The 21,548-nt window shown below is 36.8% G+C and overlaps 58 non-coding genes across 58 annotated transcripts; all 58 read left to right on the top strand.

Moving 5' to 3' along the window:
- The first annotated feature begins 195 nt into the window (after window positions 1-195).
- Window positions 196-268, top strand: Trnat-cgu (transfer RNA threonine (anticodon CGU)). The gene has a single exon. It is a non-coding gene; the product is annotated as a tRNA-Thr (tRNA).
- A 216-nt stretch (window positions 269-484) lies between these two features.
- Trnag-ccc (transfer RNA glycine (anticodon CCC)) lies at window positions 485-555 on the top strand. The gene has a single exon. It is a non-coding gene; the product is annotated as a tRNA-Gly (tRNA).
- A 362-nt stretch (window positions 556-917) lies between these two features.
- On the top strand, window positions 918-990 carry Trnat-cgu (transfer RNA threonine (anticodon CGU)). The gene has a single exon. It is a non-coding gene; the product is annotated as a tRNA-Thr (tRNA).
- Window positions 991-1,206: 216 nt separating this feature from the next.
- On the top strand, window positions 1,207-1,277 carry Trnag-ccc (transfer RNA glycine (anticodon CCC)). The gene has a single exon. It is a non-coding gene; the product is annotated as a tRNA-Gly (tRNA).
- A 362-nt stretch (window positions 1,278-1,639) lies between these two features.
- Window positions 1,640-1,712, top strand: Trnat-cgu (transfer RNA threonine (anticodon CGU)). The gene has a single exon. It is a non-coding gene; the product is annotated as a tRNA-Thr (tRNA).
- A 216-nt stretch (window positions 1,713-1,928) lies between these two features.
- Trnag-ccc (transfer RNA glycine (anticodon CCC)) lies at window positions 1,929-1,999 on the top strand. Its single transcript has one exon. It is a non-coding gene; the product is annotated as a tRNA-Gly (tRNA).
- A 362-nt stretch (window positions 2,000-2,361) lies between these two features.
- On the top strand, window positions 2,362-2,434 carry Trnat-cgu (transfer RNA threonine (anticodon CGU)). Its single transcript has one exon. It is a non-coding gene; the product is annotated as a tRNA-Thr (tRNA).
- Window positions 2,435-2,650: 216 nt separating this feature from the next.
- On the top strand, window positions 2,651-2,721 carry Trnag-ccc (transfer RNA glycine (anticodon CCC)). Its single transcript has one exon. It is a non-coding gene; the product is annotated as a tRNA-Gly (tRNA).
- A 362-nt stretch (window positions 2,722-3,083) lies between these two features.
- Window positions 3,084-3,156, top strand: Trnat-cgu (transfer RNA threonine (anticodon CGU)). Its single transcript has one exon. It is a non-coding gene; the product is annotated as a tRNA-Thr (tRNA).
- Window positions 3,157-3,372: 216 nt separating this feature from the next.
- Trnag-ccc (transfer RNA glycine (anticodon CCC)) lies at window positions 3,373-3,443 on the top strand. The gene has a single exon. It is a non-coding gene; the product is annotated as a tRNA-Gly (tRNA).
- A 362-nt stretch (window positions 3,444-3,805) lies between these two features.
- On the top strand, window positions 3,806-3,878 carry Trnat-cgu (transfer RNA threonine (anticodon CGU)). The gene has a single exon. It is a non-coding gene; the product is annotated as a tRNA-Thr (tRNA).
- A 216-nt stretch (window positions 3,879-4,094) lies between these two features.
- On the top strand, window positions 4,095-4,165 carry Trnag-ccc (transfer RNA glycine (anticodon CCC)). Its single transcript has one exon. It is a non-coding gene; the product is annotated as a tRNA-Gly (tRNA).
- A 362-nt stretch (window positions 4,166-4,527) lies between these two features.
- On the top strand, window positions 4,528-4,600 carry Trnat-cgu (transfer RNA threonine (anticodon CGU)). The gene has a single exon. It is a non-coding gene; the product is annotated as a tRNA-Thr (tRNA).
- A 216-nt stretch (window positions 4,601-4,816) lies between these two features.
- On the top strand, window positions 4,817-4,887 carry Trnag-ccc (transfer RNA glycine (anticodon CCC)). The gene has a single exon. It is a non-coding gene; the product is annotated as a tRNA-Gly (tRNA).
- A 362-nt stretch (window positions 4,888-5,249) lies between these two features.
- Trnat-cgu (transfer RNA threonine (anticodon CGU)) lies at window positions 5,250-5,322 on the top strand. Its single transcript has one exon. It is a non-coding gene; the product is annotated as a tRNA-Thr (tRNA).
- Window positions 5,323-5,538: 216 nt separating this feature from the next.
- On the top strand, window positions 5,539-5,609 carry Trnag-ccc (transfer RNA glycine (anticodon CCC)). The gene has a single exon. It is a non-coding gene; the product is annotated as a tRNA-Gly (tRNA).
- Window positions 5,610-5,971: 362 nt separating this feature from the next.
- Trnat-cgu (transfer RNA threonine (anticodon CGU)) lies at window positions 5,972-6,044 on the top strand. The gene has a single exon. It is a non-coding gene; the product is annotated as a tRNA-Thr (tRNA).
- A 216-nt stretch (window positions 6,045-6,260) lies between these two features.
- On the top strand, window positions 6,261-6,331 carry Trnag-ccc (transfer RNA glycine (anticodon CCC)). The gene has a single exon. It is a non-coding gene; the product is annotated as a tRNA-Gly (tRNA).
- A 362-nt stretch (window positions 6,332-6,693) lies between these two features.
- Window positions 6,694-6,766, top strand: Trnat-cgu (transfer RNA threonine (anticodon CGU)). Its single transcript has one exon. It is a non-coding gene; the product is annotated as a tRNA-Thr (tRNA).
- Window positions 6,767-6,982: 216 nt separating this feature from the next.
- Trnag-ccc (transfer RNA glycine (anticodon CCC)) lies at window positions 6,983-7,053 on the top strand. The gene has a single exon. It is a non-coding gene; the product is annotated as a tRNA-Gly (tRNA).
- A 362-nt stretch (window positions 7,054-7,415) lies between these two features.
- Window positions 7,416-7,488, top strand: Trnat-cgu (transfer RNA threonine (anticodon CGU)). The gene has a single exon. It is a non-coding gene; the product is annotated as a tRNA-Thr (tRNA).
- Window positions 7,489-7,704: 216 nt separating this feature from the next.
- Window positions 7,705-7,775, top strand: Trnag-ccc (transfer RNA glycine (anticodon CCC)). Its single transcript has one exon. It is a non-coding gene; the product is annotated as a tRNA-Gly (tRNA).
- Window positions 7,776-8,137: 362 nt separating this feature from the next.
- Trnat-cgu (transfer RNA threonine (anticodon CGU)) lies at window positions 8,138-8,210 on the top strand. The gene has a single exon. It is a non-coding gene; the product is annotated as a tRNA-Thr (tRNA).
- Window positions 8,211-8,426: 216 nt separating this feature from the next.
- Window positions 8,427-8,497, top strand: Trnag-ccc (transfer RNA glycine (anticodon CCC)). Its single transcript has one exon. It is a non-coding gene; the product is annotated as a tRNA-Gly (tRNA).
- A 362-nt stretch (window positions 8,498-8,859) lies between these two features.
- On the top strand, window positions 8,860-8,932 carry Trnat-cgu (transfer RNA threonine (anticodon CGU)). The gene has a single exon. It is a non-coding gene; the product is annotated as a tRNA-Thr (tRNA).
- Window positions 8,933-9,136: 204 nt separating this feature from the next.
- Window positions 9,137-9,207, top strand: Trnag-ccc (transfer RNA glycine (anticodon CCC)). The gene has a single exon. It is a non-coding gene; the product is annotated as a tRNA-Gly (tRNA).
- Window positions 9,208-9,569: 362 nt separating this feature from the next.
- On the top strand, window positions 9,570-9,642 carry Trnat-cgu (transfer RNA threonine (anticodon CGU)). Its single transcript has one exon. It is a non-coding gene; the product is annotated as a tRNA-Thr (tRNA).
- A 216-nt stretch (window positions 9,643-9,858) lies between these two features.
- Trnag-ccc (transfer RNA glycine (anticodon CCC)) lies at window positions 9,859-9,929 on the top strand. Its single transcript has one exon. It is a non-coding gene; the product is annotated as a tRNA-Gly (tRNA).
- A 362-nt stretch (window positions 9,930-10,291) lies between these two features.
- Window positions 10,292-10,364, top strand: Trnat-cgu (transfer RNA threonine (anticodon CGU)). Its single transcript has one exon. It is a non-coding gene; the product is annotated as a tRNA-Thr (tRNA).
- A 216-nt stretch (window positions 10,365-10,580) lies between these two features.
- Trnag-ccc (transfer RNA glycine (anticodon CCC)) lies at window positions 10,581-10,651 on the top strand. The gene has a single exon. It is a non-coding gene; the product is annotated as a tRNA-Gly (tRNA).
- A 362-nt stretch (window positions 10,652-11,013) lies between these two features.
- On the top strand, window positions 11,014-11,086 carry Trnat-cgu (transfer RNA threonine (anticodon CGU)). The gene has a single exon. It is a non-coding gene; the product is annotated as a tRNA-Thr (tRNA).
- A 216-nt stretch (window positions 11,087-11,302) lies between these two features.
- Trnag-ccc (transfer RNA glycine (anticodon CCC)) lies at window positions 11,303-11,373 on the top strand. Its single transcript has one exon. It is a non-coding gene; the product is annotated as a tRNA-Gly (tRNA).
- Window positions 11,374-11,735: 362 nt separating this feature from the next.
- Trnat-cgu (transfer RNA threonine (anticodon CGU)) lies at window positions 11,736-11,808 on the top strand. The gene has a single exon. It is a non-coding gene; the product is annotated as a tRNA-Thr (tRNA).
- Window positions 11,809-12,009: 201 nt separating this feature from the next.
- Trnag-ccc (transfer RNA glycine (anticodon CCC)) lies at window positions 12,010-12,080 on the top strand. The gene has a single exon. It is a non-coding gene; the product is annotated as a tRNA-Gly (tRNA).
- A 362-nt stretch (window positions 12,081-12,442) lies between these two features.
- On the top strand, window positions 12,443-12,515 carry Trnat-cgu (transfer RNA threonine (anticodon CGU)). Its single transcript has one exon. It is a non-coding gene; the product is annotated as a tRNA-Thr (tRNA).
- Window positions 12,516-12,731: 216 nt separating this feature from the next.
- Trnag-ccc (transfer RNA glycine (anticodon CCC)) lies at window positions 12,732-12,802 on the top strand. The gene has a single exon. It is a non-coding gene; the product is annotated as a tRNA-Gly (tRNA).
- A 362-nt stretch (window positions 12,803-13,164) lies between these two features.
- Window positions 13,165-13,237, top strand: Trnat-cgu (transfer RNA threonine (anticodon CGU)). The gene has a single exon. It is a non-coding gene; the product is annotated as a tRNA-Thr (tRNA).
- Window positions 13,238-13,453: 216 nt separating this feature from the next.
- On the top strand, window positions 13,454-13,524 carry Trnag-ccc (transfer RNA glycine (anticodon CCC)). The gene has a single exon. It is a non-coding gene; the product is annotated as a tRNA-Gly (tRNA).
- Window positions 13,525-13,886: 362 nt separating this feature from the next.
- Window positions 13,887-13,959, top strand: Trnat-cgu (transfer RNA threonine (anticodon CGU)). The gene has a single exon. It is a non-coding gene; the product is annotated as a tRNA-Thr (tRNA).
- Window positions 13,960-14,590: 631 nt separating this feature from the next.
- Trnat-cgu (transfer RNA threonine (anticodon CGU)) lies at window positions 14,591-14,663 on the top strand. The gene has a single exon. It is a non-coding gene; the product is annotated as a tRNA-Thr (tRNA).
- A 216-nt stretch (window positions 14,664-14,879) lies between these two features.
- Window positions 14,880-14,950, top strand: Trnag-ccc (transfer RNA glycine (anticodon CCC)). The gene has a single exon. It is a non-coding gene; the product is annotated as a tRNA-Gly (tRNA).
- Window positions 14,951-15,312: 362 nt separating this feature from the next.
- Trnat-cgu (transfer RNA threonine (anticodon CGU)) lies at window positions 15,313-15,385 on the top strand. Its single transcript has one exon. It is a non-coding gene; the product is annotated as a tRNA-Thr (tRNA).
- A 216-nt stretch (window positions 15,386-15,601) lies between these two features.
- Trnag-ccc (transfer RNA glycine (anticodon CCC)) lies at window positions 15,602-15,672 on the top strand. Its single transcript has one exon. It is a non-coding gene; the product is annotated as a tRNA-Gly (tRNA).
- A 362-nt stretch (window positions 15,673-16,034) lies between these two features.
- Trnat-cgu (transfer RNA threonine (anticodon CGU)) lies at window positions 16,035-16,107 on the top strand. The gene has a single exon. It is a non-coding gene; the product is annotated as a tRNA-Thr (tRNA).
- Window positions 16,108-16,323: 216 nt separating this feature from the next.
- On the top strand, window positions 16,324-16,394 carry Trnag-ccc (transfer RNA glycine (anticodon CCC)). Its single transcript has one exon. It is a non-coding gene; the product is annotated as a tRNA-Gly (tRNA).
- A 362-nt stretch (window positions 16,395-16,756) lies between these two features.
- On the top strand, window positions 16,757-16,829 carry Trnat-cgu (transfer RNA threonine (anticodon CGU)). The gene has a single exon. It is a non-coding gene; the product is annotated as a tRNA-Thr (tRNA).
- Window positions 16,830-17,030: 201 nt separating this feature from the next.
- On the top strand, window positions 17,031-17,101 carry Trnag-ccc (transfer RNA glycine (anticodon CCC)). Its single transcript has one exon. It is a non-coding gene; the product is annotated as a tRNA-Gly (tRNA).
- Window positions 17,102-17,463: 362 nt separating this feature from the next.
- Window positions 17,464-17,536, top strand: Trnat-cgu (transfer RNA threonine (anticodon CGU)). Its single transcript has one exon. It is a non-coding gene; the product is annotated as a tRNA-Thr (tRNA).
- Window positions 17,537-17,752: 216 nt separating this feature from the next.
- Window positions 17,753-17,823, top strand: Trnag-ccc (transfer RNA glycine (anticodon CCC)). Its single transcript has one exon. It is a non-coding gene; the product is annotated as a tRNA-Gly (tRNA).
- Window positions 17,824-18,185: 362 nt separating this feature from the next.
- On the top strand, window positions 18,186-18,258 carry Trnat-cgu (transfer RNA threonine (anticodon CGU)). The gene has a single exon. It is a non-coding gene; the product is annotated as a tRNA-Thr (tRNA).
- A 216-nt stretch (window positions 18,259-18,474) lies between these two features.
- Window positions 18,475-18,545, top strand: Trnag-ccc (transfer RNA glycine (anticodon CCC)). Its single transcript has one exon. It is a non-coding gene; the product is annotated as a tRNA-Gly (tRNA).
- A 362-nt stretch (window positions 18,546-18,907) lies between these two features.
- Window positions 18,908-18,980, top strand: Trnat-cgu (transfer RNA threonine (anticodon CGU)). The gene has a single exon. It is a non-coding gene; the product is annotated as a tRNA-Thr (tRNA).
- A 631-nt stretch (window positions 18,981-19,611) lies between these two features.
- Trnat-cgu (transfer RNA threonine (anticodon CGU)) lies at window positions 19,612-19,684 on the top strand. Its single transcript has one exon. It is a non-coding gene; the product is annotated as a tRNA-Thr (tRNA).
- Window positions 19,685-19,900: 216 nt separating this feature from the next.
- Window positions 19,901-19,971, top strand: Trnag-ccc (transfer RNA glycine (anticodon CCC)). The gene has a single exon. It is a non-coding gene; the product is annotated as a tRNA-Gly (tRNA).
- Window positions 19,972-20,333: 362 nt separating this feature from the next.
- Window positions 20,334-20,406, top strand: Trnat-cgu (transfer RNA threonine (anticodon CGU)). The gene has a single exon. It is a non-coding gene; the product is annotated as a tRNA-Thr (tRNA).
- A 216-nt stretch (window positions 20,407-20,622) lies between these two features.
- Window positions 20,623-20,693, top strand: Trnag-ccc (transfer RNA glycine (anticodon CCC)). Its single transcript has one exon. It is a non-coding gene; the product is annotated as a tRNA-Gly (tRNA).
- Window positions 20,694-21,055: 362 nt separating this feature from the next.
- Window positions 21,056-21,128, top strand: Trnat-cgu (transfer RNA threonine (anticodon CGU)). Its single transcript has one exon. It is a non-coding gene; the product is annotated as a tRNA-Thr (tRNA).
- A 218-nt stretch (window positions 21,129-21,346) lies between these two features.
- On the top strand, window positions 21,347-21,417 carry Trnag-ccc (transfer RNA glycine (anticodon CCC)). The gene has a single exon. It is a non-coding gene; the product is annotated as a tRNA-Gly (tRNA).
- The last annotated feature ends 131 nt before the right edge of the window (window positions 21,418-21,548 follow it).

The following is a 21,548-nucleotide window of genomic DNA, read 5'->3' on the forward strand; positions in this document are numbered from 1 at the left end:
AGTTTGCACTTTCGTTGGTTTTAGCCAAAGCATCATATTACTACTTTGATTGGCTAAATACATGCTTTCCTTTAAAAAGGAACTGAACAACATGAATTTTCTAGTATTTTATCCTAAATTTGGCTTTTTACATCAAATTTAGAGAGAAATTTTGCCTGATGAACATATACTACATTAAGCGAAAGATGCGTCAAAGCCCCTATAGCTCAGTGGTTAGAGCACTGGTCTCGTAAACCAGGGGTCGTGAGTTCGACTCTCACTGGGGGCAGATTTTGCCACCTTTTTACGCAAAACCCCTTGCTTTTAACAAATTTTTCTTCCTATTGCCCGTGACAGTTTTTCTCGATTTAACTACAGGTCTGTTGCAAGAATGTTAGATGTATATGACAAGTTGATGTATTTTATGGTGAACAGTAGACAAGTTGCAGTATCGCAGGGTACCCGGATATATAGAAATACATAAAATTCACTTCTTCATATTGAAGCGCCGCTGGTGTAGTGGTATCATGCAAGATTCCCATTCTTGCGACCCGGGTTCGATTCCCGGGCGGCGCAAATTTTTGCCACCTTTTACACTCTTCAAAAATTGAAATACTAATAAAGAAAAAGTTTTAAAGTTAATTTCTTTTCATGTAGATATTTTTTTCTTTCACGAATGCATCAAGCGGTTACTATATGTATATGTATGCTTGATTTAAACCTTACCTATTAACTAGCTACAGAGTTTGCACTTTCGTTGGTTTTAGCCAAAGCATCATATTACTACTTTGATTGGCTAAATACATGCTTTCCTTTAAAAAGGAACTGAACAACATGAATTTTCTAGTATTTTATCCTAAATTTGGCTTTTTACATCAAATTTAGAGAGAAATTTTGCCTGATGAACATATACTACATTAAGCGAAAGATGCGTCAAAGCCCCTATAGCTCAGTGGTTAGAGCACTGGTCTCGTAAACCAGGGGTCGTGAGTTCGACTCTCACTGGGGGCAGATTTTGCCACCTTTTTACGCAAAACCCCTTGCTTTTAACAAATTTTTCTTCCTATTGCCCGTGACAGTTTTTCTCGATTTAACTACAGGTCTGTTGCAAGAATGTTAGATGTATATGACAAGTTGATGTATTTTATGGTGAACAGTAGACAAGTTGCAGTATCGCAGGGTACCCGGATATATAGAAATACATAAAATTCACTTCTTCATATTGAAGCGCCGCTGGTGTAGTGGTATCATGCAAGATTCCCATTCTTGCGACCCGGGTTCGATTCCCGGGCGGCGCAAATTTTTGCCACCTTTTACACTCTTCAAAAATTGAAATACTAATAAAGAAAAAGTTTTAAAGTTAATTTCTTTTCATGTAGATATTTTTTTCTTTCACGAATGCATCAAGCGGTTACTATATGTATATGTATGCTTGATTTAAACCTTACCTATTAACTAGCTACAGAGTTTGCACTTTCGTTGGTTTTAGCCAAAGCATCATATTACTACTTTGATTGGCTAAATACATGCTTTCCTTTAAAAAGGAACTGAACAACATGAATTTTCTAGTATTTTATCCTAAATTTGGCTTTTTACATCAAATTTAGAGAGAAATTTTGCCTGATGAACATATACTACATTAAGCGAAAGATGCGTCAAAGCCCCTATAGCTCAGTGGTTAGAGCACTGGTCTCGTAAACCAGGGGTCGTGAGTTCGACTCTCACTGGGGGCAGATTTTGCCACCTTTTTACGCAAAACCCCTTGCTTTTAACAAATTTTTCTTCCTATTGCCCGTGACAGTTTTTCTCGATTTAACTACAGGTCTGTTGCAAGAATGTTAGATGTATATGACAAGTTGATGTATTTTATGGTGAACAGTAGACAAGTTGCAGTATCGCAGGGTACCCGGATATATAGAAATACATAAAATTCACTTCTTCATATTGAAGCGCCGCTGGTGTAGTGGTATCATGCAAGATTCCCATTCTTGCGACCCGGGTTCGATTCCCGGGCGGCGCAAATTTTTGCCACCTTTTACACTCTTCAAAAATTGAAATACTAATAAAGAAAAAGTTTTAAAGTTAATTTCTTTTCATGTAGATATTTTTTTCTTTCACGAATGCATCAAGCGGTTACTATATGTATATGTATGCTTGATTTAAACCTTACCTATTAACTAGCTACAGAGTTTGCACTTTCGTTGGTTTTAGCCAAAGCATCATATTACTACTTTGATTGGCTAAATACATGCTTTCCTTTAAAAAGGAACTGAACAACATGAATTTTCTAGTATTTTATCCTAAATTTGGCTTTTTACATCAAATTTAGAGAGAAATTTTGCCTGATGAACATATACTACATTAAGCGAAAGATGCGTCAAAGCCCCTATAGCTCAGTGGTTAGAGCACTGGTCTCGTAAACCAGGGGTCGTGAGTTCGACTCTCACTGGGGGCAGATTTTGCCACCTTTTTACGCAAAACCCCTTGCTTTTAACAAATTTTTCTTCCTATTGCCCGTGACAGTTTTTCTCGATTTAACTACAGGTCTGTTGCAAGAATGTTAGATGTATATGACAAGTTGATGTATTTTATGGTGAACAGTAGACAAGTTGCAGTATCGCAGGGTACCCGGATATATAGAAATACATAAAATTCACTTCTTCATATTGAAGCGCCGCTGGTGTAGTGGTATCATGCAAGATTCCCATTCTTGCGACCCGGGTTCGATTCCCGGGCGGCGCAAATTTTTGCCACCTTTTACACTCTTCAAAAATTGAAATACTAATAAAGAAAAAGTTTTAAAGTTAATTTCTTTTCATGTAGATATTTTTTTCTTTCACGAATGCATCAAGCGGTTACTATATGTATATGTATGCTTGATTTAAACCTTACCTATTAACTAGCTACAGAGTTTGCACTTTCGTTGGTTTTAGCCAAAGCATCATATTACTACTTTGATTGGCTAAATACATGCTTTCCTTTAAAAAGGAACTGAACAACATGAATTTTCTAGTATTTTATCCTAAATTTGGCTTTTTACATCAAATTTAGAGAGAAATTTTGCCTGATGAACATATACTACATTAAGCGAAAGATGCGTCAAAGCCCCTATAGCTCAGTGGTTAGAGCACTGGTCTCGTAAACCAGGGGTCGTGAGTTCGACTCTCACTGGGGGCAGATTTTGCCACCTTTTTACGCAAAACCCCTTGCTTTTAACAAATTTTTCTTCCTATTGCCCGTGACAGTTTTTCTCGATTTAACTACAGGTCTGTTGCAAGAATGTTAGATGTATATGACAAGTTGATGTATTTTATGGTGAACAGTAGACAAGTTGCAGTATCGCAGGGTACCCGGATATATAGAAATACATAAAATTCACTTCTTCATATTGAAGCGCCGCTGGTGTAGTGGTATCATGCAAGATTCCCATTCTTGCGACCCGGGTTCGATTCCCGGGCGGCGCAAATTTTTGCCACCTTTTACACTCTTCAAAAATTGAAATACTAATAAAGAAAAAGTTTTAAAGTTAATTTCTTTTCATGTAGATATTTTTTTCTTTCACGAATGCATCAAGCGGTTACTATATGTATATGTATGCTTGATTTAAACCTTACCTATTAACTAGCTACAGAGTTTGCACTTTCGTTGGTTTTAGCCAAAGCATCATATTACTACTTTGATTGGCTAAATACATGCTTTCCTTTAAAAAGGAACTGAACAACATGAATTTTCTAGTATTTTATCCTAAATTTGGCTTTTTACATCAAATTTAGAGAGAAATTTTGCCTGATGAACATATACTACATTAAGCGAAAGATGCGTCAAAGCCCCTATAGCTCAGTGGTTAGAGCACTGGTCTCGTAAACCAGGGGTCGTGAGTTCGACTCTCACTGGGGGCAGATTTTGCCACCTTTTTACGCAAAACCCCTTGCTTTTAACAAATTTTTCTTCCTATTGCCCGTGACAGTTTTTCTCGATTTAACTACAGGTCTGTTGCAAGAATGTTAGATGTATATGACAAGTTGATGTATTTTATGGTGAACAGTAGACAAGTTGCAGTATCGCAGGGTACCCGGATATATAGAAATACATAAAATTCACTTCTTCATATTGAAGCGCCGCTGGTGTAGTGGTATCATGCAAGATTCCCATTCTTGCGACCCGGGTTCGATTCCCGGGCGGCGCAAATTTTTGCCACCTTTTACACTCTTCAAAAATTGAAATACTAATAAAGAAAAAGTTTTAAAGTTAATTTCTTTTCATGTAGATATTTTTTTCTTTCACGAATGCATCAAGCGGTTACTATATGTATATGTATGCTTGATTTAAACCTTACCTATTAACTAGCTACAGAGTTTGCACTTTCGTTGGTTTTAGCCAAAGCATCATATTACTACTTTGATTGGCTAAATACATGCTTTCCTTTAAAAAGGAACTGAACAACATGAATTTTCTAGTATTTTATCCTAAATTTGGCTTTTTACATCAAATTTAGAGAGAAATTTTGCCTGATGAACATATACTACATTAAGCGAAAGATGCGTCAAAGCCCCTATAGCTCAGTGGTTAGAGCACTGGTCTCGTAAACCAGGGGTCGTGAGTTCGACTCTCACTGGGGGCAGATTTTGCCACCTTTTTACGCAAAACCCCTTGCTTTTAACAAATTTTTCTTCCTATTGCCCGTGACAGTTTTTCTCGATTTAACTACAGGTCTGTTGCAAGAATGTTAGATGTATATGACAAGTTGATGTATTTTATGGTGAACAGTAGACAAGTTGCAGTATCGCAGGGTACCCGGATATATAGAAATACATAAAATTCACTTCTTCATATTGAAGCGCCGCTGGTGTAGTGGTATCATGCAAGATTCCCATTCTTGCGACCCGGGTTCGATTCCCGGGCGGCGCAAATTTTTGCCACCTTTTACACTCTTCAAAAATTGAAATACTAATAAAGAAAAAGTTTTAAAGTTAATTTCTTTTCATGTAGATATTTTTTTCTTTCACGAATGCATCAAGCGGTTACTATATGTATATGTATGCTTGATTTAAACCTTACCTATTAACTAGCTACAGAGTTTGCACTTTCGTTGGTTTTAGCCAAAGCATCATATTACTACTTTGATTGGCTAAATACATGCTTTCCTTTAAAAAGGAACTGAACAACATGAATTTTCTAGTATTTTATCCTAAATTTGGCTTTTTACATCAAATTTAGAGAGAAATTTTGCCTGATGAACATATACTACATTAAGCGAAAGATGCGTCAAAGCCCCTATAGCTCAGTGGTTAGAGCACTGGTCTCGTAAACCAGGGGTCGTGAGTTCGACTCTCACTGGGGGCAGATTTTGCCACCTTTTTACGCAAAACCCCTTGCTTTTAACAAATTTTTCTTCCTATTGCCCGTGACAGTTTTTCTCGATTTAACTACAGGTCTGTTGCAAGAATGTTAGATGTATATGACAAGTTGATGTATTTTATGGTGAACAGTAGACAAGTTGCAGTATCGCAGGGTACCCGGATATATAGAAATACATAAAATTCACTTCTTCATATTGAAGCGCCGCTGGTGTAGTGGTATCATGCAAGATTCCCATTCTTGCGACCCGGGTTCGATTCCCGGGCGGCGCAAATTTTTGCCACCTTTTACACTCTTCAAAAATTGAAATACTAATAAAGAAAAAGTTTTAAAGTTAATTTCTTTTCATGTAGATATTTTTTTCTTTCACGAATGCATCAAGCGGTTACTATATGTATATGTATGCTTGATTTAAACCTTACCTATTAACTAGCTACAGAGTTTGCACTTTCGTTGGTTTTAGCCAAAGCATCATATTACTACTTTGATTGGCTAAATACATGCTTTCCTTTAAAAAGGAACTGAACAACATGAATTTTCTAGTATTTTATCCTAAATTTGGCTTTTTACATCAAATTTAGAGAGAAATTTTGCCTGATGAACATATACTACATTAAGCGAAAGATGCGTCAAAGCCCCTATAGCTCAGTGGTTAGAGCACTGGTCTCGTAAACCAGGGGTCGTGAGTTCGACTCTCACTGGGGGCAGATTTTGCCACCTTTTTACGCAAAACCCCTTGCTTTTAACAAATTTTTCTTCCTATTGCCCGTGACAGTTTTTCTCGATTTAACTACAGGTCTGTTGCAAGAATGTTAGATGTATATGACAAGTTGATGTATTTTATGGTGAACAGTAGACAAGTTGCAGTATCGCAGGGTACCCGGATATATAGAAATACATAAAATTCACTTCTTCATATTGAAGCGCCGCTGGTGTAGTGGTATCATGCAAGATTCCCATTCTTGCGACCCGGGTTCGATTCCCGGGCGGCGCAAATTTTTGCCACCTTTTACACTCTTCAAAAATTGAAATACTAATAAAGAAAAAGTTTTAAAGTTAATTTCTTTTCATGTAGATATTTTTTTCTTTCACGAATGCATCAAGCGGTTACTATATGTATATGTATGCTTGATTTAAACCTTACCTATTAACTAGCTACAGAGTTTGCACTTTCGTTGGTTTTAGCCAAAGCATCATATTACTACTTTGATTGGCTAAATACATGCTTTCCTTTAAAAAGGAACTGAACAACATGAATTTTCTAGTATTTTATCCTAAATTTGGCTTTTTACATCAAATTTAGAGAGAAATTTTGCCTGATGAACATATACTACATTAAGCGAAAGATGCGTCAAAGCCCCTATAGCTCAGTGGTTAGAGCACTGGTCTCGTAAACCAGGGGTCGTGAGTTCGACTCTCACTGGGGGCAGATTTTGCCACCTTTTTACGCAAAACCCCTTGCTTTTAACAAATTTTTCTTCCTATTGCCCGTGACAGTTTTTCTCGATTTAACTACAGGTCTGTTGCAAGAATGTTAGATGTATATGACAAGTTGATGTATTTTATGGTGAACAGTAGACAAGTTGCAGTATCGCAGGGTACCCGGATATATAGAAATACATAAAATTCACTTCTTCATATTGAAGCGCCGCTGGTGTAGTGGTATCATGCAAGATTCCCATTCTTGCGACCCGGGTTCGATTCCCGGGCGGCGCAAATTTTTGCCACCTTTTACACTCTTCAAAAATTGAAATACTAATAAAGAAAAAGTTTTAAAGTTAATTTCTTTTCATGTAGATATTTTTTTCTTTCACGAATGCATCAAGCGGTTACTATATGTATATGTATGCTTGATTTAAACCTTACCTATTAACTAGCTACAGAGTTTGCACTTTCGTTGGTTTTAGCCAAAGCATCATATTACTACTTTGATTGGCTAAATACATGCTTTCCTTTAAAAAGGAACTGAACAACATGAATTTTCTAGTATTTTATCCTAAATTTGGCTTTTTACATCAAATTTAGAGAGAAATTTTGCCTGATGAACATATACTACATTAAGCGAAAGATGCGTCAAAGCCCCTATAGCTCAGTGGTTAGAGCACTGGTCTCGTAAACCAGGGGTCGTGAGTTCGACTCTCACTGGGGGCAGATTTTGCCACCTTTTTACGCAAAACCCCTTGCTTTTAACAAATTTTTCTTCCTATTGCCCGTGACAGTTTTTCTCGATTTAACTACAGGTCTGTTGCAAGAATGTTAGATGTATATGACAAGTTGATGTATTTTATGGTGAACAGTAGACAAGTTGCAGTATCGCAGGGTACCCGGATATATAGAAATACATAAAATTCACTTCTTCATATTGAAGCGCCGCTGGTGTAGTGGTATCATGCAAGATTCCCATTCTTGCGACCCGGGTTCGATTCCCGGGCGGCGCAAATTTTTGCCACCTTTTACACTCTTCAAAAATTGAAATACTAATAAAAAAAAAGTTTTAAAGTTAATTTCTTTTCATGTAGATATTTTTTTCTTTCACGAATGCATCAAGCGGTTACTATATGTATATGTATGCTTGATTTAAACCTTACCTATTAACTAGCTACAGAGTTTGCACTTTCGTTGGTTTTAGCCAAAGCATCATATTACTACTTTGATTGGCTAAATACATGCTTTCCTTTAAAAAGGAACTGAACAACATGAATTTTCTAGTATTTTATCCTAAATTTGGCTTTTTACATCAAATTTAGAGAGAAATTTTGCCTGATGAACATATACTACATTAAGCGAAAGATGCGTCAAAGCCCCTATAGCTCAGTGGTTAGAGCACTGGTCTCGTAAACCAGGGGTCGTGAGTTCGACTCTCACTGGGGGCAGATTTTGCCACCTTTTTACGCAAAACCCCTTGCTTTTAACAAATTTTTCTTCCTATTGCCCGTGACAGTTTTTCTCGATTTAACTACAGGTCTGTTGCAAGAATGTTAGATGTATATGACAAGTTGATGTATTTTATGGTGAACAGTAGACAAGTTGCAGTATCGCAGGGTACCCGGATATATAGAAATACATAAAATTCACTTCTTCATATTGAAGCGCCGCTGGTGTAGTGGTATCATGCAAGATTCCCATTCTTGCGACCCGGGTTCGATTCCCGGGCGGCGCAAATTTTTGCCACCTTTTACACTCTTCAAAAATTGAAATACTAATAAAAAAAAAGTTTTAAAGTTAATTTCTTTTCATGTAGATATTTTTTTCTTTCACGAATGCATCAAGCGGTTACTATATGTATATGTATGCTTGATTTAAACCTTACCTATTAACTAGCTACAGAGTTTGCACTTTCGTTGGTTTTAGCCAAAGCATCATATTACTACTTTGATTGGCTAAATACATGCTTTCCTTTAAAAAGGAACTGAACAACATGAATTTTCTAGTATTTTATCCTAAATTTGGCTTTTTACATCAAATTTAGAGAGAAATTTTGCCTGATGAACATATACTACATTAAGCGAAAGATGCGTCAAAGCCCCTATAGCTCAGTGGTTAGAGCACTGGTCTCGTAAACCAGGGGTCGTGAGTTCGACTCTCACTGGGGGCAGATTTTGCCACCTTTTTACGCAAAACCCCTTGCTTTTAACAAATTTTTCTTCCTATTGCCCGTGACAGTTTTTCTCGATTTAACTACAGGTCTGTTGCAAGAATGTTAGATGTATATGACAAGTTGATGTATTTTATGGTGAACAGTAGACAAGTTGCAGTATCGCAGGGTACCCGGATATATAGAAATACATAAAATATTGAAGCGCCGCTGGTGTAGTGGTATCATGCAAGATTCCCATTCTTGCGACCCGGGTTCGATTCCCGGGCGGCGCAAATTTTTGCCACCTTTTACACTCTTCAAAAATTGAAATACTAATAAAAAAAAAGTTTTAAAGTTAATTTCTTTTCATGTAGATATTTTTTTCTTTCACGAATGCATCAAGCGGTTACTATATGTATATGTATGCTTGATTTAAACCTTACCTATTAACTAGCTACAGAGTTTGCACTTTCGTTGGTTTTAGCCAAAGCATCATATTACTACTTTGATTGGCTAAATACATGCTTTCCTTTAAAAAGGAACTGAACAACATGAATTTTCTAGTATTTTACCCTAAATTTGGCTTTTTACATCAAATTTAGAGAGAAATTTTGCCTGATGAACATATACTACATTAAGCGAAAGATGCGTCAAAGCCCCTATAGCTCAGTGGTTAGAGCACTGGTCTCGTAAACCAGGGGTCGTGAGTTCGACTCTCACTGGGGGCAGATTTTGCCACCTTTTTACGCAAAACCCCTTGCTTTTAACAAATTTTTCTTCCTATTGCCCGTGACAGTTTTTCTCGATTTAACTACAGGTCTGTTGCAAGAATGTTAGATGTATATGACAAGTTGATGTATTTTATGGTGAACAGTAGACAAGTTGCAGTATCGCAGGGTACCCGGATATATAGAAATACATAAAATTCACTTCTTCATATTGAAGCGCAGCTGGTGTAGTGGTATCATGCAAGATTCCCATTCTTGCGACCCGGGTTCGATTCCCGGGCGGCGCAAATTTTTGCCACCTTTTACACTCTTCAAAAATTGAAATACTAATAAAAAAAAAGTTTTAAAGTTAATTTCTTTTCATGTAGATATTTTTTTCTTTCACGAATGCATCAAGCGGTTACTATATGTATATGTATGCTTGATTTAAACCTTACCTATTAACTAGCTACAGAGTTTGCACTTTCGTTGGTTTTAGCCAAAGCATCATATTACTACTTTGATTGGCTAAATACATGCTTTCCTTTAAAAAGGAACTGAACAACATGAATTTTCTAGTATTTTACCCTAAATTTGGCTTTTTACATCAAATTTAGAGAGAAATTTTGCCTGATGAACATATACTACATTAAGCGAAAGATGCGTCAAAGCCCCTATAGCTCAGTGGTTAGAGCACTGGTCTCGTAAACCAGGGGTCGTGAGTTCGACTCTCACTGGGGGCAGATTTTGCCACCTTTTTACGCAAAACCCCTTGCTTTTAACAAATTTTTCTTCCTATTGCCCGTGACAGTTTTTCTCGATTTAACTACAGGTCTGTTGCAAGAATGTTAGATGTATATGACAAGTTGATGTATTTTATGGTGAACAGTAGACAAGTTGCAGTATCGCTGGGTACCCGGATATATAGAAATACATAAAATTCACTTCTTCATATTGAAGCGCCGCTGGTGTAGTGGTATCATGCAAGATTCCCATTCTTGCGACCCGGGTTCGATTCCCGGGCGGCGCAAATTTTTGCCACCTTTTACACTCTTCAAAAATTGAAATACTAATAAAAAAAAAGTTTTAAAGTTAATTTCTTTTCATGTAGATATTTTTTTCTTTCACGAATGCATCAAGCGGTTACTATATGTATATGTATGCTTGATTTAAACCTTACCTATTAACTAGCTACAGAGTTTGCACTTTCGTTGGTTTTAGCCAAAGCATCATATTACTACTTTGATTGGCTAAATACATGCTTTCCTTTAAAAAGGAACTGAACAACATGAATTTTCTAGTATTTTATCCTAAATTTGGCTTTTTACATCAAATTTAGAGAGAAATTTTGCCTGATGAACATATACTACATTAAGCGAAAGATGCGTCAAAGCCCCTATAGCTCAGTGGTTAGAGCACTGGTCTCGTAAACCAGGGGTCGTGAGTTCGACTCTCACTGGGGGCAGATTTTGCCACCTTTTTACGCAAAACCCCTTGCTTTTAACAAATTTTTCTTCCTATTGCCCGTGACAGTTTTTCTCGATTTAACTACAGGTCTGTTGCAAGAATGTTAGATGTATATGACAAGTTGATGTATTTTATGGTGAACAGTAGACAAGTTGCAGTATCGCAGGGTACCCGGATATATAGAAATACATAAAATTCACTTCTTCATATTGAAGCGCCGCTGGTGTAGTGGTATCATGCAAGATTCCCATTCTTGCGACCCGGGTTCGATTCCCGGGCAGCGCAAATTTTTGCCACCTTTTACACTCTTCAAAAATTGAAATACTAATAAAAAAAAAGTTTTAAAGTTAATTTCTTTTCATGTAGATATTTTTTTCTTTCACGAATGCATCAAGCGGTTACTATATGTATATGTATGCTTGATTTAAACCTTACCTATTAACTAGCTACAGAGTTTGCACTTTCGTTGGTTTTAGCCAAAGCATCATATTACTACTTTGATTGGCTAAATACATGCTTTCCTTTAAAAAGGAACTGAACAACATGAATTTTCTAGTATTTTATCCTAAATTTGGCTTTTTACATCAAATTTAGAGAGAAATTTTGCCTGATGAACATATACTACATTAAGCGAAAGATGCGTCAAAGCCCCTATAGCTCAGTGGTTAGAGCACTGGTCTCGTAAACCAGGGGTCGTGAGTTCGACTCTCACTGGGGGCAGATTTTGCCACCTTTTTACGCAAAACCCCTTGCTTTTAACAAATTTTTCTTCCTATTGCCCGTGACAGTTTTTCTCGATTTAACTACAGGTCTGTTGCAAGAATGTTAGATGTGTATTTTATGGTGAACAGTAGACAAGTTGCAGTATCGCAGGGTACCCGGATATATAGAAATACATAAAATTCACTTCTTCATATTGAAGCGCCGCTGGTGTAGTGGTATCATGCAAGATTCCCATTCTTGCGACCCGGGTTCGATTCCCGGGCGGCGCAAATTTTTGCCACCTTTTACACTCTTCAAAAATTGAAATACTAATAAAAAAAAAGTTTTAAGGTTAATTTCTTTTCATGTAGATATTTTTTTCTTTCACGAATGCATCAAGCGGTTACTATATGTATATGTATGCTTGATTTAAACCTTACCTATTAACTAGCTACAGAGTTTGCACTTTCGTTGGTTTTAGCCAAAGCATCATATTACTACTTTGATTGGCTAAATACATGCTTTCCTTTAAAAAGGAACTGAACAACATGAATTTTCTAGTATTTTATCCTAAATTTGGCTTTTTACATCAAATTTAGAGAGAAATTTTGCCTGATGAACATATACTACATTAAGCGAAAGATGCGTCAAAGCCCCTATAGCTCAGTGGTTAGAGCACTGGTCTCGTAAACCAGGGGTCGTGAGTTCGACTCTCACTGGGGGCAGATTTTGCCACCTTTTTACGCAAAACCCCTTGCTTTTAACAAATTTTTCTTCCTATTGCCCGTGACAGTTTTTCTCGATTTAACTACAGGTCTGTTGCAAGAATGTTAGATGTATATGACAAGTTGATGTATTTTATGGTGAACAGTAGACAAGTTGCAGTATCGCAGGGTACCCGGATATATAGAAATACATAAAATTCACTTCTTCATATTGAAGCGCCGCTGGTGTAGTGGTATCATGCAAGATTCCCATTCTTGCGACCCGGGTTCGATTCCCGGGCGGCGCAAATTTTTGCCACCTTTTACACTCTTCAAAAATTGAAATACTAATAAAAAAAAAGTTTTAAGGTTAATTTCTTTTCATGTAGATATTTTTTTCTTTCACGAATGCATCAAGCGGTTACTATATGTATATGTATGCTTGATTTAAACCTTACCTATTAACTAGCTACAGAGTTTGCACTTTCGTTGGTTTTAGCCAAAGCATCATATTACTACTTTGATTGGCTAAATACATGCTTTCCTTTAAAAAGGAACTGAACAACATGAATTTTCTAGTATTTTATCCTAAATTTGGCTTTTTACATCAAATTTAGAGAGAAATTTTGCCTGCTGAACATATACTACATTAAGCGAAAGATGCGTCAAAGCCCCTATAGCTCAGTGGTTAGAGCACTGGTCTCGTAAACCAGGGGTCGTGAGTTCGACTCTCACTGGGGGCAGATTTTGCCACCTTTTTACGCAAAACCCCTTGCTTTTAACAAATTTTTCTTCCTATTGCCCGTGACAGTTTTTCTCGATTTAACTACAGGTCTGTTGCAAGAATGTTAGATGTATATGACAAGTTGATGTATTTTATGGTGAACAGTAGACAAGTTGCAGTATCGCAGGGTACCCGGATATATAGAAATACATAAAATTCACTTCTTCATATTGAAGCGCCGCTGGTGTAGTGGTATCATGCAAGATTCCCATTCTTGCGACCCGGGTTCGATTCCCGGGCGGCGCAAATTTTTGCCACCTTTTACACTCTTCAAAAATTGAAATACTAATAAAAAAAAAGTTTTAAAGTTAATTTCTTTTCATGTAGATATTTTTTTCTTTCACGAATGCATCAAGCGGTTACTATATGTATATGTATGCTTGATTTAAACCTTACCTATTAACTAGCTACAGAGTTTGCACTTTCGTTGGTTTTAGCCAAAGCATCATATTACTACTTTGATTGGCTAAATACATGCTTTCCTTTAAAAAGGAACTGAACAACATGAATTTTCTAGTATTTTATCCTAAATTTGGCTTTTTACATCAAATTTAGAGAGAAATTTTGCCTGATGAACATATACTACATTAAGCGAAAGATGCGTCAAAGCCCCTATAGCTCAGTGGTTAGAGCACTGGTCTCGTAAACCAGGGGTCGTGAGTTCGACTCTCACTGGGGGCAGATTTTGCCACCTTTTTACGCAAAACCCCTTGCTTTTAACAAATTTTTCTTCCTATTGCCCGTGACAGTTTTTCTCGATTTAACTACAGGTCTGTTGCAAGAATGTTAGATGTGTATTTTATGGTGAACAGTAGACAAGTTGCAGTATCGCAGGGTACCCGGATATATAGAAATACATAAAATTCACTTCTTCATATTGAAGCGCCGCTGGTGTAGTGGTATCGAAGATTCCCATTCTTGCGACCCGGGTTCGATTCCCGGGCGGCGCAAATTTTTGCCACCTTTTACACTCTTCAAAAATTGAAATACTAATAAAAAAAAAGTTTTAAGGTTAATTTCTTTTCATGTAGATATTTTTTTCTTTCACGAATGCATCAAGCGGTTACTATATGTATATGTATGCTTGATTTAAACCTTACCTATTAACTAGCTACAGAGTTTGCACTTTCGTTGGTTTTAGCCAAAGCATCATATTACTACTTTGATTGGCTAAATACATGCTTTCCTTCAAAAAGGAACTGAACAACATGAATTTTCTAGTATTTTATCCTAAATTTGGCTTTTTACATCAAATTTAGAGAGAAATTTTGCCTGATGAACATATACTACATTAAGCGAAAGATGCGTCAAAGCCCCTATAGCTCAGTGGTTAGAGCACTGGTCTCGTAAACCAGGGGTCGTGAGTTCGACTCTCACTGGGGGCAGATTTTGCCACCTTTTTACGCAAAACCCCTTGCTTTTAACAAATTTTTCTTTCTATTGCCCGTGACAGTTTTTCTCGATTTAACTACAGGTCTGTTGCAAGAATGTTAGATGTATATGACAAGTTGATGTATTTTATGGTGAACAGTAGACAAGTTGCAGTATCGCAGGGTACCCGGATATATAGAAATACATAAAATTCACTTCTTCATATTGAAGCGCCGCTGGTGTAGTGGTATCATGCAAGATTCCCATTCTTGCGACCCGGGTTCGATTCCCGGGCGGCGCAAATTTTTGCCACCTTTTACACTCTTCAAAAATTGAAATACTAATAAAAAAAAAGTTTTAAGGTTAATTTCTTTTCATGTAGATATTTTTTTCTTTCACGAATGCATCAAGCGGTTACTATATGTATATGTATGCTTGATTTAAACCTTACCTATTAACTAGCTACAGAGTTTGCACTTTCGTTGGTTTTAGCCAAAGCATCATATTACTACTTTGATTGGCTAAATACATGCTTTCCTTTAAAAAGGAACTGAACAACATGAATTTTCTAGTATTTTATCCTAAATTTGGCTTTTTACATCAAATTTAGAGAGAAATTTTGCCTGATGAACATATACTACATTAAGCGAAAGATGCGTCAAAGCCCCTATAGCTCAGTGGTTAGAGCACTGGTCTCGTAAACCAGGGGTCGTGAGTTCGACTCTCACTGGGGGCAGATTTTGCCACCTTTTTACGCAAAACCCCTTGCTTTTAACAAATTTTTCTTCCTATTGCCCGTGACAGTTTTTCTCGATTTAACTACAGGTCTGTTGCAAGAATGTTAGATGTATATGACAAGTTGATGTATTTTATGGTGAACAGTAGACAAGTTGCAGTATCGCAGGGTACCCGGATATATAGAAATACATAAAATTCACTTCTTCATATTGAAGCGCCGCTGGTGTAGTGGTATCATGCAAGATTCCCATTCTTGCGACCCGGGTTCGATGACCGGGCGGCGCAAATTTTTGCCACCTTTTACACTCTTCAAAAATTGAAATACAAATAAAAAAAAAGTTTTAAGGTTAATTTCTTTTCATGTAGATATTTTTTTCTTTCACGAATGCATCAAGCGGTTACTATATGTATATGTATGCTTGATTTAAACCTTACCTATTAACTAGCTACAGAGTTTGCACTTTCGTTGGTTTTAGCCAAAGCATCATATTACTACTTTGATTGGCTAAATACATGCTTTCCTTTAAAAAGGAACTGAACAACATGAATTTTCTAGTATTTTATCCTAAATTTGGCTTTTTACATCAAATTTAGAGAGAAATTTTGCCTGATGAACATATACTACATTAAGCGAATGATGCGTCAAAGCCCCTATAGCTCAGTGGTTAGAGCACTGGTCTCGTAAACCAGGTGTCGTGAGTTCGACTCTCACTGGGGGCAGATTTTGCCACCTTTTTACGCAAAACCCCTTGCTTTTAACAAATTTTTCTTCCTATTGCCCGTGACAGTTTTTCTCGATTTAACTACAGGTCTGTTGCAAGAATGTTAGATGTATATGACAAGTTGATGTATTTTATGGTGAACAGTAGACAAGTTGCAGTATCGCAGGGTACCCGGATATATAGAAATACATAAAATTCACTTCTTCATATTGAAGCGCCGCTGGTGTAGTGGTATCATGCAAGATTCCCATTCTTGCGACCCGGGTTCGATGACCGGGCGGCGCAAATTTTTGCCACCTTTTACACTCTTCAAAAATTGAAATACAAATAAAAAAAAAGTTTTAAGGTTAATTTCTTTTCATGTAGATATTTTTTTCTTTCACGAATGCATCAAGCGGTTACTATATGTATATGTATGCTTGATTTAAACCTTACCTATTAACTAGCTACAGAGTTTGCACTTTCGTTGGTTTTAGCCAAAGCATCATATTACTACTTTGATTGGCTAAATACATGCTTTCCTTTAAAAAGGAACTGAACAACATGAATTTTCTAGTATTTTATCCTAAATTTGGCTTTTTACATCAAATTTAGAGAGAAATTTTGCCTGATGAACATATACTACATTAAGCGAATGATGCGTCAAAGCCCCTATAGCTCAGTGGTTAGAGCACTGGTCTCGTAAACCAGGTGTCGTGAGTTCGACTCTCACTGGGGGCAGATTTTGCCACCTTTTTACGCAAAACCCCTTGCTTTTAACAAATTTTTCTTCCTATTGCCCGTGACAGTTTTTCTCGATTTAACTACAGGTCTGTTGCAAGAATGTTAGATGTGTATTTTATGGTGAACAGTAGACAAGTTGCAGTATCGCAGGGTACCCGGATATATAGAAATACATAAAATTCACTTCTTCATATTGAAGCGCCGCTGGTGTAGTGGTATCATGCAAGATTCCCATTCTTGCGACCCGGGTTCGATTCCCGGGCGGCGCAAATTTTTGCCACCTTTTACACTCTTCAAAAATTGAAATACTAATAAAAAAAAAGTTTTAAGGTTAATTTCTTTTCATGTAGATATTTTTTTCTTTCACGAATGCATCAAGCGGTTACTATATGTATATGTATGCTTGATTTAAACCTTACCTATTAACTAGCTACAGAGTTTGCACTTTCGTTGGTTTTAGCCAAAGCATCATATTACTACTTTGATTGGCTAAATACATGCTTTCCTTTAAAAAGGAACTGAACAACATGAATTTTCTAGTATTTTATCCTAAATTTGGCTTTTTACATCAAATTTAGAGAGAAATTTTGCCTGATGAACATATACTACATTAAGCGAAAGATGCGTCAAAGCCCCTATAGCTCAGTGGTTAGAGCACTGGTCTCGTAAACCAGGGGTCGTGAGTTCGACTCTCACTGGGGGCAGATTTTGCCACCTTTTTACGCAAAACCCCTTGCTTTTAACAAATTTTTCTTCCTATTGCCCGTGACAGTTTTTCTCGATTTAACTACAGGTCTGTTGCAAGAATGTTAGATGTATATGACAAGTTGATGTATTTTATGGTGAACAGTAGACAAGTTGCAGTATCGCAGGGTACCCGGATATATAGAAATACATAAAATTCACTTCTTCATATTGAAGCGCCGCTGGTGTAGTGGTATCATGCAAGATTCCCATTCTTGCGACCCGGGTTCGATGACCGGGCGGCGCAAATTTTTGCCACCTTTTACACTCTTCAAAAATTGAAATACTAATAAAAAAAAAGTTTTAAGGTTAATTTCTTTTCATGTAGATATTTTTTTCTTTCACGAATGCATCAAGCGGTTACTATATGTATATGTATGCTTGATTTAAACCTTACCTATTAACTAGCTACAGAGTTTGCACTTTCGTTGGTTTTAGCCAAAGCATCATATTACTACTTTGATTGGCTAAATACATGCTTTCCTTTAAAAAGGAACTGAACAACATGAATTTTCTAGTATTTTATCCTAAATTTGGCTTTTTACATCAAATTTAGAGAGAAATTTTGCCTGCTGAACATATACTACATTAAGCGAAAGATGCGTCAAAGCCCCTATAGCTCAGTGGTTAGAGCACTGGTCTCGTAAACCAGGGGTCGTGAGTTCGACTCTCACTGGGGGCAGATTTTGCCACCTTTTTACGCAAAACCCCTTGCTTTTAACAAATTTTTCTTCCTATTGCCCGTGACAGTTTTTCTCGATTTAACTACAGGTCTGTTGCAAGAATGTTAGATGTATATGACAAGTTGATGTATTTTATGGTGAACAGTAGACAAGTTGCAGTATCGCAGGGTACCCGGATATATAGAAATACATAAAATTCACTTCTTCATATTGAAGCGCCGCTGGTGTAGTGGTATCATGCAAGATTCCCATTCTTGCGACCCGGGTTCGATTCCCGGGCGGCGCAAATTTTTGCCACCTTTTACACTCTTCAAAAATTGAAATACTAATAAAAAAAAAGTTTTAAAGTTAATTTCTTTTCATGTAGATATTTTTTTCTTTCACGAATGCATCAAGCGGTTACTATATGTATATGTATGCTTGATTTAAACCTTACCTATTAACTAGCTACAGAGTTTGCACTTTCGTTGGTTTTAGCCAAAGCATCATATTACTACTTTGATTGGCTAAATACATGCTTTCCTTTAAAAAGGAACTGAACAACATGAATTTTCTAGTATTTTATCCTAAATTTGGCTTTTTACATCAAATTTAGAGAGAAATTTTGCCTGATGAACATATACTACATTAAGCGAAAGATGCGTCAAAGCCCCTATAGCTCAGTGGTTAGAGCACTGGTCTCGTAAACCAGGGGTCGTGAGTTCGACTCTCACTGGGGGCAGATTTTGCCACCTTTTTACGCAAAACCCCTTGCTTTTAACAAATTTTTCTTCCTATTGCCCGTGACAGTTTTTCTCGATTTAACTACAGGTCTGTTGCAAGAATGTTAGATGTGTATTTTATGGTGAACAGTAGACAAGTTGCAGTATCGCAGGGTACCCGGATATATAGAAATACATAAAATTCACTTCTTCATATTGAAGCGCCGCTGGTGTAGTGGTATCGAAGATTCCCATTCTTGCGACCCGGGTTCGATTCCCGGGCGGCGCAAATTTTTGCCACCTTTTACACTCTTCAAAAATTGAAATACTAATAAAAAAAAAGTTTTAAGGTTAATTTCTTTTCATGTAGATATTTTTTTCTTTCACGAATGCATCAAGCGGTTACTATATGTATATGTATGCTTGATTTAAACCTTACCTATTAACTAGCTACAGAGTTTGCACTTTCGTTGGTTTTAGCCAAAGCATCATATTACTACTTTGATTGGCTAAATACATGCTTTCCTTCAAAAAGGAACTGAACAACATGAATTTTCTAGTATTTTATCCTAAATTTGGCTTTTTACATCAAATTTAGAGAGAAATTTTGCCTGATGAACATATACTACATTAAGCGAAAGATGCGTCAAAGCCCCTATAGCTCAGTGGTTAGAGCACTGGTCTCGTAAACCAGGGGTCGTGAGTTCGACTCTCACTGGGGGCAGATTTTGCCACCTTTTTACGCAAAACCCCTTGCTTTTAACAAATTTTTCTTTCTATTGCCCGTGACAGTTTTTCTCGATTTAACTACAGGTCTGTTGCAAGAATGTTAGATGTATATGACAAGTTGATGTATTTTATGGTGAACAGTAGACAAGTTGCAGTATCGCAGGGTACCCGGATATATAGAAATACATAAAATTCACTTCTTCATATTGAAGCGCCGCTGGTGTAGTGGTATCATGCAAGATTCCCATTCTTGCGACCCGGGTTCGATTCCCGGGCGGCGCAAATTTTTGCCACCTTTTACACTCTTCAAAAATTGAAATACTAATAAAAAAAAAGTTTTAAGGTTAATTTCTTTTCATGTAGATATTTTTTTCTTTCACGAATGCATCAAGCGGTTACTATATGTATATGTATGCTTGATTTAAACCTTACCTATTAACTAGCTACAGAGTTTGCACTTTCGTTGGTTTTAGCCAAAGCATCATATTACTACTTTGATTGGCTAAATACATGCTTTCCTTTAAAAAGGAACTGAACAACATGAATTTTCTAGTATTTTATCCTAAATTTGGCTTTTTACATCAAATTTAGAGAGAAATTTTGCCTGATGAACATATACTACATTAAGCGAAAGATGCGTCAAAGCCCCTATAGCTCAGTGGTTAGAGCACTGGTCTCGTAAACCAGGGGTCGTGAGTTCGACTCTCACTGGGGGCAGATTTTGCCACCTTTTTACGCAAAACCCCTTGCTTTTAACAAATTTTTCTTCCTATTGCCCGTGACAGTTTTTCTCGATTTAACTACAGGTCTGTTGCAAGAATGTTAGATGTATATGACAAGTTGATGTATTTTATGGTGAACAGTAGACAAGTTGCAGTATCGCAGGGTACCCGGATATATAGAAATACATAAAATTCACTTCTTCATATTGAAGCGCCGCTGGTGTAGTGGTATCATGCAAGATTCCCATTCTTGCGACCCGGGTTCGATGACCGGGCGGCGCAAATTTTTGCCACCTTTTACACTCTTCAAAAATTGAAATACAAATAAAAAAAAAGTTTTAAGGTTAATTTCTTTTCATGTAGATATTTTTTTCTTTCACGAATGCATCAAGCGGTTACTATATGTATATGTATGCTTGATTTAAACCTTACCTATTAACTAGCTACAGAGTTTGCACTTTCGTTGGTTTTAGCCAAAGCATCATATTACTACTTTGATTGGCTAAATACATGCTTTCCTTTAAAAAGGAACTGAACAACATGAATTTTCTAGTATTTTATCCTAAATTTGGCTTTTTACATCAAATTTAGAGAGAAATTTTGCCTGATGAACATATACTACATTAAGCGAATGATGCGTCAAAGCCCCTATAGCTCAGTGGTTAGAGCACTGGTCTCGTAAACCAGGTGTCGTGAGTTCGACTCTCACTGGGGGCAGATTTTGCCACCTTTTTACGCAAAACCCCTTGCTTTTAACAAATTTTTCTTCCTATTGCCCGTGACAGTTTTTCTCGATTTAACTACAGGTCTGTTGCAAGAATGTTAGATGTATATGACAAGTTGATGTATTTTATGGTGAACAGTAGACAAGTTGCAGTATCGCAGGGTACCCGGATATATAGAAATACATATAAAATTCACTTCTTCATATTGAAGCGCCGCTGGTGTAGTGGTATCATGCAAGATTCCCATTCTTGCGACCCGGGTTCGATTCCCGGGCGGCGCAAATTTTTGCCACCTTTTACACTCTTCAAAAATTGAAATACTAATAAAAAAAAAGTTTTAAGGTTAATTTCTTTTCATGTAGATATTTTTTTCTTTCACGAATGCATCAAGCGGTTACTATATGTATATGTA

The sequence above is a fragment of the Mytilus galloprovincialis genome, chromosome 7 (assembly GCF_965363235.1).
Source record: "Mytilus galloprovincialis chromosome 7, xbMytGall1.hap1.1, whole genome shotgun sequence".
NCBI lineage: Eukaryota > Metazoa > Mollusca > Bivalvia > Mytilida > Mytilidae > Mytilus > Mytilus galloprovincialis.